The sequence below is a fragment of the Heloderma suspectum genome, chromosome 4 (assembly GCF_057233095.1).
Source record: "Heloderma suspectum isolate Gila_16-S chromosome 4, 16-S_ref, whole genome shotgun sequence".
NCBI classification, from domain to species: Eukaryota; Metazoa; Chordata; class Lepidosauria; order Squamata; family Helodermatidae; genus Heloderma; species Heloderma suspectum.
Window position 1 is genome coordinate 277223744 of NC_139461.1, and position 12183 is coordinate 277235926.

The following is a 12183-nucleotide window of genomic DNA, read 5'->3' on the forward strand; positions in this document are numbered from 1 at the left end:
TAATTTTTGGGCAATAGAGGGAAGTGGCCCAAATGGAACTGATATCCATTTGGAGAAATAAGGTAGGCAATCAAACATAGTTTATGAATGACCATTTTGCTATGTGGGCAGTAGTTAATTTGCATCAGTGGTGGTGTGTGAGAGGGAGCTGGATCCATTACCCACCTACTGGGTGGTGACTGAGGGGTCTTGCTGCTCTTGGAGAGTGTTTTGTGGCAGAAGCCCAATGAAGGGGTGGCCCAGGTCTGCAAGGTTCAGGCTCTGCATGCAAGAAGTGGCTAGCTGTACCCAGTGTGGTCTGATTACTTCATTGGTCTGAGTCTTTCTTGCTCTGTGTATTTATTTATTTATTTATTTATTTATTTATTTATTTATTTAATCGCCCATCTGACTGGTCACCCAGCCACTCTGGGCGATGTACAACAAGAACCATTTAAAACAATAAAATACTATATTAAAAACATCACATTTCTAAAAATACCCTAACCCACCCCAAATGCCTGCCTGAGCAACCACGTTTTTAATGCATGGTGGAAGCTCATTAAAGAGGGGGCATGGCGGAGTTCCCTAGGGAGGGAGTTCCACAGAGTGGGGGCCACCACAGAGAAGGCCCTCTCCCTCGTCCTCACCAGCCTAGCTGTCCTGGCCGAGGGGACAGAGCGAAGGCCATCCGAGGCTGATCTTATTGAGTGGCCTGTCTAGTGTTGCTGGAGGCGCTCCTTGAGATAGGCTGGGCCGGAACCGTATAGGGTTTTAAAGGTCAAAACCAACACCTTGAATTTGGCCTGCAAAACAACTGGTAACCAGTGCAATTCCTTCAGCGCTGGAGTGATGTGATCTCGCCGGCGGCTGCCTTTAATCAGGTGAGCTGCTAGGGATGTCAGAGAATTCTGCCACGGACTGAAATGGGATCGAATTCCCTTCAGTCCATGCTACGGAATCCTCTGAGGAATGGCCCCATGAAGTCCTGCGGAGCCAGCAGTCATGCAGCTTTTTTTTGTCATCCGCACAGAGTCGCGAAATTTTCGTAAATAAAAATGCAAGGTAGTATATTCTGATAAAAAATACGTAAGTTTTGTAAAAAATAAATAAATTGTGCTCACTGCCTTGTTTGTGGGTATTCTTTTTCAGTTGAAATCCTCCGTCTCCATTTACTTTCAGCCAAAACACTTCCTCCTCCTAGGGGCTTCCCAAAACAAAGCTGTCTGAGGTGTGCCTGAGCGATGAACTCTTTGTTTAAAGCAACGCTGTTTTAAAGAAAGAAAAAAAACCTTTTAAAATTACCATGCCAGGCTGGAGCCCTGCAGGAGGTATTATTCTCCCTGCTAAGCTTTAAATTTCCACATCCAGCGTTGTTGTTGACACTGTGAGGCTAAAATGGAAAGGAGAACAAACTCTGTCCATGTCTACTCAGAAGTAAGTCTTACTGAGTTCAATGCAACTTACTCCTACACATGTCAGCACCCCACTTGCCCCCAGCTAAGCTTTGTATTTCCACATCCAGCTCATTATCAAACCTGTTAGTTATCTCACTGGGTGAATTTGGGCTAGACTCTAACCACTAAACCATACTTCTGTTATGAAACTCGGTCCATATTGATGACACCACACACCATACCTCCTGATGATAGCCCTAGGGATGTACGAAACACCTACCTGGCTCCGTGCCAGGCAATCCGCGGTGGGGGGAGGTGCTCCGTCCCTCCCCCTGGAATCCTCGACGCGGGGGGGAGGCGATCCGGTCCTCCCCCCCGGAATCCTGCCCGGCTGGCTCCGCTCTGCGGTGGAGCCGCCGGCCGGCTCCGGCCGCCTGCAGCCAGACATCCAGCCGCTGGGCAGCCCTGCAGGGACGCAAATGGCAGCTGTCGTAGCCGCCATTTGCGTCCCTGTATTGAGCCACGATAGGCTATGTAAATATTTATGTAGCCTATCACAGCAGGGGGAAAAAACCCAGCGTACACAAATGGCGGTAGCCGCCGCCATTTGCATACGCTGGTTTTTTTTCCCCCCTGCCGTGATAGGCTACATAAATACTTACGTAGCCTATCACGGCCTCTGCAGGGATGCAAATGGCCTCCCTGCATTAGCCGTGATAGGCTACGGAAATATTTTCCTAGCCTATCACAGCTATGAAGACGAAGCGAATGGCGGCCGTAGGACGGCCGCCATTCGCAAAGCAGCGTGGACGGGAGCAGGTAAGTACTCTGTTTCGCGGACCTTTGTGGATTGGGGGCAGTGGGGACTTCGTCCCACACGCCTTTCGTGGGTTGGGGGGGAGGGCTTCGTTCCACGACGGATTTCAGGGGGCCGAATGCACTGGCATTCGGCCTCACTGAGATCCGTCGCGGAATTCTCTGACATCCCTAGATTGCCCCCAGCGGCTTCACATAGATGTTAAACAGCATCGGGGAGAGGATGGAAACCTGTGGCACCCCACAAGTGAGTGGTCACGGGTCTGAAACCTCCTCTCCCAGTGCTACCGTCTGGTACTTGCCGGAGAGGAAGGACTGGAACCACCGCAATACGATGTCTCCAGTGGCCAACCTCTCCAGGCGGTCCAGGAGGATATCGTAGTCAATGGTATCAAAAGCTGCTGAGTGGTCGAGGAGAACAAGAAAGGAGCATTCGCCCCTATCCAGAGCCCTCCTCATATCATCCACCAAGGCGACCAAGGCCGTTTCTGTCCCCTGCCCAGGCCTGAAGCCTGACTGAAATGGATCTAGATAATCAGATTCTTCCAAGTGTGCCTTCAACTGCATCGCCACCACCCACTCAGTCACCTTGCCTCAAAATGGCAGATTCAAGACTGGGCAAAAGTTGTTCAGAACTTTGGGATCCAAGGAGGGCTTCTTTAAGAGTGGTCTTATCACTGCCTCCTTGAGGGCTGATGGCATCACTCCCTCCTCAAGGGAAGTGTTTACCACCACCCTGATCCCCTCACCCAATCTCTCTCTGCAGCTCTGTGTTGCTAGCTGTAGGCATGAAATCTCTTCTGTGCTGCTTGGCCCATCTTCTTGTCTCTTCTACAGCAATGTTCTCTAATAATGGCAGGGTCTCCTCCCTCTTCAGCCATTAGCAAGGAAAAGGAAACCATATTTTAAGGCAAGATTAAGGTGGGGAGCATCCCATCCCTGACCAAAACATCCCATTGGTCAAGATCTGGTGCTCCATCCACAGGACCAGCTTGGTATGAAAAAAGGTGTTCAACACTATCACTCATGTTTTTTAGAAGCTGGGTTCAACCTGTGCCTTCTTCCACACATCAGATATGCAGACACGAGAACTGAAATGGTTGGCTGAAGTGAACGAACTTTGCTCACTGTCACTCCCAGTCATCTCTGGGATACAAGGGATGGGGTATGCCTTCTCCCTTGTGGATACAATTCTTCGCTCCCGGTGTGTGCTCATTATGTACTTCAGATGGTTGAAGGAGAATGGTAGCAAGGGGTTGTTTACTTATCTTGTCACAGAGGAAAACCTGACATGTGGCTTTTCTGGCAGATGTCCTTTGTGTGTTCAGTGGATACCAGAACAGCTTCAGGAGGATGCAGCACCATCTTGGACATGCTGAGCATGTCAATGGTGGTCATGTCTACCATCAGTGCTCTTGCAGAGAATCCTCTACTTGACAGATGGGTAGAGGCTGTACATGAGAGCACTGAAGTGGGCAAGAATGAGACTAAACAATTATAAGGAGTGACCCTAAGTATGAAGAGGCCAGAGATGCATAAGGAGCACCACACATTTGTGGTTGATACCTGAGATGTAGAGGACATGTGTGCTGAAGTGTGTGAGTCTCTCAGCAACTTCCTAAAAGAAAAGCTTCACATCAGTCACCATCTCATCAGTGTTGCCAAACCATTCTCTACCCTCTCCTCAAAAGCGGATCTCAAGAAGGTGTTTAACACATTGGATGCCAACTTGAGTCTCACAGATCTTGAGATGGAATATGAAGTAATACTGAGCATTGAATGTGTTGAGAGTGTGCACACCGTGGCCTTGAGGGACAAGACCAAATTCTCTCTAGGGCCGCCAAATTAGAAGGACATCTCTACAATCCTTGCTCGCATACTCGCCCCCATACTACCGATATTAAGAGGCTCATAAGTGCGAGTGTTGTGTTCAAAAGTAAAAGCAGGGCCCATCTGTGGAAACAGAAAATGTCTGTCTGTACATCCATTATAATATGACACCATATGATACGATTGGGACCCCAGATCAGCTGTTTTGCATTCGCTGCAGAAAAATGAACATATGATGTAACATAGGCCTAAGGCATGGGAGCAGGATGCTTTAAGGGTATTTACAAGGATGCAATGAAGTGCAACCCGCCCAAAGACAGTGAAAAATGGGAGGTTCCAGACAAAAAGTTGTTTAATATGGTTTAGGCAATTTGCTTTAAGTATGGAAATTCAGCGCATTCTACCCTTCATATAATTTGTGTTACATGCCATCCCTAACATTGCCTGTTTCTTAAGTTCTTAGAATTTATCATTTATTAATTTGCTGCATTTTTATCCCTCTTTTTAGAACATGATTGTCTCCCAAAGCAGATCACATCAGTAAAAAAGAGAGACAGGCCCTGCCTTATGAAATAAAATGACAAGACACACAACAGAAGGGGAGTGGAGAGAAATGGAAGAAAAAGGAAATCAGTTTTTCAAGGCCAGAAGAAGGTCATGAGCTATAAGTGGGCATTTAAGTAATGCACTTTGTGCCAGGCTGTTCTTCCCTTGTTGATGTTGTTGCTTGAATGACCAATGGAACATGCCAATGGAATATGTACATGCATAACATGTGTCTATCCCACACCCATTTCTCCTACTTCACATATACCCGATTTTCAACAGCACATTTTTTTCCAATTGCACATTGTGTTCAGTTGTATGCTTTAAAAAATCATTGTGGGCACAAGAGTTACTGCTGCTGAGGAAGGCTGGCAAGCTGAAAAATAAGCCCAGCACTCCCCACCCTGCACTTCTCCTCTCCATCTCTTCCTGGTCTTCAATCCTCAAACAACAAGCTGCATTATTGGCCTCAGGCCTCTTGTGAGCTTCTTGATGTGTGCACCCTTGAGCTAATATAAAAAGTCATACGAGCACTCACACATTACAAGATAAGACACATTTTCTGATGTGAAGATTAATCTCACAATAAAAACAAAGGGAAAGGGTGAATTGGTTGGATGAGTTGTGTGTGTGTTTGCATGACTGTTGCATATAAGAGAGAAAGAGAAGTATATCTCTAGAAGTGGCTAAATCAAAGACCCCTTGGAAGTAGAAGTCTTATTGGGATGTGGTCATGATTTATAGACTTTCACTATGACTCATAGCTAGTACCTACTGTTCTTACAAATTCTCGCTACACATGCACGAGTCAGCTCTGGCCAGCTTGAGGAAAGCAAAGAGTACAGAGGCGGATAAAGCAAATGCTGAAACCTTCGGCGACGTGAAATGTGGCTTCCATTTTGGCTATGGAAAGCCGAAGTGATGCAGTTGGAAAGATGAGCGCTCTGTGAATTGGGGGCATCTCAGAGGAGGTAAATCTGCCTCCTTTGGATTCAGCCCAAACATTGGCTGAAGGGCCCTGGGTAAATAAGACTCAAACCTCGCTAGCAGACATTTATATGGCCATGATTTATCAGTGCTCTCAGTCCCTTTGAACCTTTGCAGCCCTTTGGGGGAAATGGTGTGTTACAGCAAAAGAAAAGGTGTTTAAATAAATAAATAAATAAATAACTTGCCTGTAGCTGGACCAAAACACACACACACACACGCACACACACACACACACTCTGTTGTGCCATTTGTTCCATCAGCCTTGACATGTTCAGGGTTGTTTTCCTAAATTTGATTTTTTTAATAGGATTTTGGCCAGTCAGCTAGCACTGTAGGAAATAAAACAACTATTTGACAGATCCTTGCTTCTAAGGTCCTTTCCTGGCAACTTCCCCCTGTGGTAAAGAGAACTGAGAGCTGCAGGATCCTGATGGAAAAATCAAACAAACCTATACAGCATAGCTGAGGAATAACAGAAAGTTCCTTATCTCTCAAGGCCCTTAAGTCTTAATGTTTCTTCCTGCACCATGTCAGGCTGTCTTCCCTTTTCTTTCCCTCTTAAAAAGAACCTCCATGACTAGGGTGGCCACTTATGCATCCCCAAAAGATGAGAGAAAGGAGATGCTGATTTGCATACAATTTGCATATGCTAATTTATGTGTTTAGAGGCAGATCTGGAAATAAGTACTATAACTGCAATAGAATTACAACACGTCTCACCATAGTGGGGAAGACAGTGATCAGGTGATGACTACCTGTGTCCCTGCTGCTCAGTCTGCTCTCCAGGGGCTAACTGATGATGGGCAACTTCATGGCCCCTGCTCTCATTTCTTATTATTCTGTATCTTTAAACCAGATTTGGACTGGACAGCCCTTCTGGACAGCCCTTACTGCCTCTGTAAAGCAGAACACACAATAACCCTCTCCATGACTTAGTCCTTAATCCACGCTCATACAGTCTAAAACATATCTGCTGGCTGTATGGAGGGCCTGGGCATTCATTAGTGACTGATGGGCTTCAAATGAGAGTGTCCTTGGCACCAGTGCAGCGGTTTGTGGGGAGGATGCATGCTTATGCTTGATCTGTGACAGAGGGAGGCAACCATAGTCTCAGAGGTGAAACCTGCCCACCAAGCCTTTTGTGGGCCAGTCATTCTGGTTGGATGTGAGCAGGTAGAGAGCCTCTAGCTTTCTGGCTAGGGGCATCCCTTGGGATGACCAGCTACATCTCACTGTAACTGGAGACAGATAATCATCTAAAAGCTGATGTAATTGGGTTTGTGAATCTAGGAAGGTATGTGCCTGGCCTGGCCAGTACTCAGTTTTCTGGGAACCTCATGTTTGCCACTATAGGTTACTTGAGGAAGGATAGGATACATGAACAAAAACGTTTCTGGAGGAATGTTCTTAGTGGGGCTTATATTGTTTCTTTCTGGGTTAGCATGTTCTTTCTATGCTGTGGGCTTATGGTCACTTCAGCCTAGTTCTCACTGAGGTGATAAACCTATGTTTGGGCTGTACCATTTCAGATTGCACATGAGGGTTAATGAACTGGGTTGAATGCTGTTCTTTACAAAAAGTTTCCTCCACGCAGATCAGATGTCAGAGAACTGAGTGCTATCCCAGCCTTCTTCTTGACACACTAGTTTTTCATGTGGATGGAATTTAAAAAAGATATGGAAGAACATGCAGTCATGTAAACCATCATCTACAGTCTGAAGTAGTACAACCCAGACACAGGCTTACTACCTCAGTGAGTACTAGGCCTAAGGCACTAGCCAGCCCATTATGCTAGAACAGGCTTCCCCAACCTGGTGCCCTCCAGAAGTTGTAGACTTCAACTCCCATCAGCCCCAGTCAGCATGGCCAGTGGTCAGGAATCCTGGGAGTTGTAGTCCACAACCTCTAGAGGGCACCAGGTTGGGGAAGCCTGTTCTAGGCATGCTGGGTCCAGGATTTTGTGCACTCCCTGGGCAAGAAACATGCCTCTACCATCCCAAGGCTCATCTCAGTGGGCCATCTAATCATCCATGGTTTGGGCTTTGGGGCAGGAGCCGGCCTTGTCAGATGTTAGTGGAAGCCATAAACCGTGCACTCTTTTTCCTTTTGCGCACACCATCGGATAGCTTGGCAAATTTTGAGCCTTGCTTTTTTATTGTACATGCTTAAAAAGATTATCGTTGGTTTTCATACCTATTGTGCCAATTGTTTGTAATGGTTAGCGTTATTGAACATGACATGAAGGGGGATAAAGAAACATCCCATTGTGATTTTTGGAGGGCAAAGATCTGCGAACACGAACCATTGCAAAGCTGGCAAAAGGAAAGCCCTGGCTACGTGCATGAAACTCAGCCCCTGGCTTGCAAGCCATGGTGTTTTGGCACAATATGACTTGGGATGATGCTGTGGCAATTGACTCCGTTCAACACAGCCTTGATTATGGCTTGTCTTGCCAGTGGCAGTCCCCCAGATCCCAGGTCGCCTCTTTCTTCGCCTTTCCCATGAAGCTGGCCCTGCTGCAGCTGTCTGTCTTTAGCTTGATTCCTCTGACCTCATCTAATTGAATGTTAGACTTGTAATACAGCATGCTGGATGGGCTGGATCCTCACTTCCCCAGTTCAGCCAAGTGATGCCTAGTAATGATTTAGCAGGTCTCTTGCAAAAATAGATTAAAAATGTTTTAGCAGTGCTGGATTGAAAGGTTGACACAAAGAGGAAGGCCAGGATCTCTTCTCGATCATCCCAGAGTGCAGGACATGAAATAATGGGCTCAAGTTACAGGAAGCCAGATTCCGGCTAAACATCAGGAAAAACTTGCTGACTGTTAGAGCAATACGACAATGGAACCAATTACCTAGGGAGGTAGTGGGCTCTCCGACACTGGAGGCATTCAAGATGAGGTTGGACAGCCATCTGTCAGGATGCTCTGACTTGGATTCCTGCATTGAGCAGGGGGTTGGACTCGATACTCTTATAGGCCCCTTCCAACCCTACTATTCCATGATTCTATGATTCTTTATGTTAACTGATGCTATCTGGATTTGTTACTTTACTAAGAATAAAAAGTGTGAGATCCTAAGCAGTAAAACAAACAAACAACAACAACAACATGTGTGTTTGTGTGCCAAAATATAAACAGCTGCTGTTTACAAAGGCTATTTCATACATTGTGTTTAAGGGGTATATCTAATTTTTTTCAAGTATATATCTAAAAAAACCCCTTTCCTCATTGTGTGAACATGGTAGCCCATTTCACATGTGCTCCATGCATAAAATAATTGTGTGGAGAGTTTGGACCTGGCCCCTACTAGTCCCACCACAATGGCCACACACCATCCATGCATTTATTGTACGCATGGGGCATGTGTTAAGATGGTTAGTTCTGCAGGCTCATCAGATAGTACATTAATCTGTATTTTCAGATGCACCCTTAATCAAGTTCTCCTCCATTCCCTCATCCAAGCCTCCTAATACAATCTCTACATTTATACAAGTGTGTATGCTTCAGTGCTTGAATTCCCCAGCATCCAGGAATTGCTTGGATGTAGGGATACTGGTCAAACTGTGGTGCTGGAGAAGACTCTTATGCGTCCCCTGGACTGCAAGGAGGTCAAATCAGTCCATCCTAAAGGAAATCAACCCTGACTGCTCATTGGAAGGACAGATCCTGAAGCTGAAGCTCAAATATTTTGGCCACCTAATGCGAAGAGAAAACTCCCTGGAAAAGACCCTGATGCTGGGAAAGATTGAAGGCAAAAGGAGAAGGGGATGGCAGAGGATGAGATGGCTAGATAGCATCACCAATGCAATGAATATGAACTTGAGCACACTCCGGGAGGGAGCGGAGGACACGAAGGCCTGGCGTGCTATGGTCCATGGGGTCACGAAGAGTTGGACATGACTTAACGACTGAACAACAACAACAACAATGGATACTGGAGACATTCAAGACAGATTAAAATGAGCTCGGATTTCTAAGAATCTGACCTGTGGAATTCACTGTGGACTGACCTCCTCAGGTTGCACAGAGTCCATGGACTTTCAGAGCTTTTTTTTTTTTAACTTTCCTGAAATGTACATACATTTACATGTATTTATTTCTAGAAAAATACACAAGTGTCTGCTGAGAAATATACACAAGGAAAAGTTGAATGGAATGGGAGACAATATACTAAATGTTACATATCAAGGTAAATTATGAAAATTGATGCGAACTCTCTTATGGAATTATTTGCGTATTTTTCCGTAATGAAAAAAACCCCAAATCCATCTGTGAGCAGATGATGGGGCAAAAGGCACCTGACAATCCGTGAAACACAGACGGAGCGGATTTTACACAGTCCATACATCCCTGCTTGAATGTGCTTCTGCAGTCTCATAATATAGGGTAACAATAAATTGGACACTGTTATATAGTAATCTATGTAGTGGAGTATACAGCTTGTCAGATATTTTGTTGGGCAGGGAGAGGAAGTTCAGAACAAGTTACTTATTAAACTTATATTGGTTCCATGGACGTGTAATGCTCTGAAACCAATGGGTCACTTTCATGTGGAGTGTGTAGTACAGAAGTTTGGGAATCATAGAACAGCTGGAGAGATGACCTTAAGGACCGTCTGGCCCTCTTATACCTCTGCCTGGTCACTGCAATCTTCAGGAGAATCAATCTTGGTGTTGTCACGTGCCCGGCAGTGTACCTCATGGCTACTAACAATGGAGCTTTTAGTATTGCAGCTCCTGCCCTGTGGAACCTCCTCCCTGTTAACATTAGGCAGGGGTTGACAGTTTTGCTCATTTTAGGTACCTTTTCACTCAAGCTTTCCTTGAAGTTTGATCCAGCCATGTATATTGGTTTCATGGAATTGTTTTATTTTTATCCTGCCATTTTATTGTTATGATTTTTATGTTGTACAACGCTGTGGCGTTTTCATGTTCAGTGGTATATACGTTTTTACAAATAAATAATCAAAAATAAAATAGAATGAACACTTTAGGTAATTCATGCAGAAAAGCATAATCTGTCACCTTGTCTGGTAGTAACCATTGCTGTCTTTAAATCCTGAGACACAAAGCTGCCCTTAGTTTGTCATTCTCTAGTACATCTCATCTTCCTTAGAATAACTCTGCAAGCTGGCAATTAATGAGAAACACTGGAAGTTGTGTCCCAGAGGATGATTAAACCCCACAAGCCAATTAAAGGGAGTGTAATTGCCCCTGCTGTGCAAGTTGTTAAACAAGCTAGAGGTTATTGTCCTTCAAGTCAATGTACTGGAACAGCCAAGAATAGCCTATCAGGGAAGTAGGAAATGGCCTACCAGTAAGAAAACGCTACTAGGACAGTTTTGTTTGGCGTAAAGCTTTGTCTTGGGGGAACTTGGGAGCTGCTATGAGACTAGTAAGGCAGTCAGCTTTCTGTCTTTCCTACAGGAAGCAAAGTACATAAAGCAAAGGAAAATAAGAGAGGTTTGAGACTCAGTCTGTGTATTTGACAATCTTCTGGGCAACTAAATAGAGATATTGATAGTCTTTCCCCATGTGGTACTGCCAGCACAGAAGACTGGAAGATCATACAGCCCACATAACAAAACTCTGTGAAGCTATCCTTGTAGAGTTGCAGTGACATCATCCATGGGTGTAACACCATAATGGGTTCCAGCTGGAGATGTTTTGACATGCAAATAGATTCCTGAATGATGTCCCCAAATGTACTGGGCAGTTGGATAATAGATAGGTGACTGGAAGAGGTTATGCATTTTGCTATTGCTGCTCCATTAAACAAAACAATGCTCAGATCCTCTGGGAGAATTTTTTCCTCCCCATCCATCTTCCTAAAATTTTAAAGATATGGAGAGACTGATTTTGGAGTCATTTTCCTTATTTTTGTGTTTTACACAAATCATTGCTGGTCACAAACTGAGTGATCATATCCTCAAATCAAACTAACTGTGAAGGTATACAGAGGGTCCTAAATCCTCCTGCACTGGTGGAGCGCAGCCATTGAAGAAAGGAAATGTACACCGAGATATTGGCAACCCTGCACCAGCAGAAGACTACTGCTGGTGGAACCTTACACCGCCATCAGCAAGGAGGCAAAACATGGGCAAAGTGGGGATATTGGGAGAAAGGAGTGGAGCTAGGAGTCCTACGCTCCCCCAGGCTTCAATTCCCTCGGGCCTGGTGACAGCATCCCATTATTCCTGTAAAAGAGAGGGCATACATTAAAGCAATCCCAATAAACACCTCCAGGTGACTGCTGTCCCCTAGCTGCAGTGTGGGAAACAGAATTCTGACTAAAGTCCCCTTCCTGCATTAATCATGTGAAGGGATTCCATGCATAGAAAGCGGGAAATGAAGCTGTACTTCTGGACCTGCCCCCAGAGTCACAGAGCTGCCTTACCCCGCCCCAAATGTCCACACATGAATGGGGTTGCACAGGAGCTGGAGCCCTGGTTGCATGGGTGTCAGGGGACAAAGGAAGGAAATGATGTAACCTCAGGGGCAGGGCAAGCGGTGTGGCCCCACTGCCCCTTTCTATGCATGGACCTCTTCACATGGTTAATGCGTGGACTCTGCATCAAATCACAACACACCACTAGGAATATAAGAACCAGCCAAAGAGCACAGC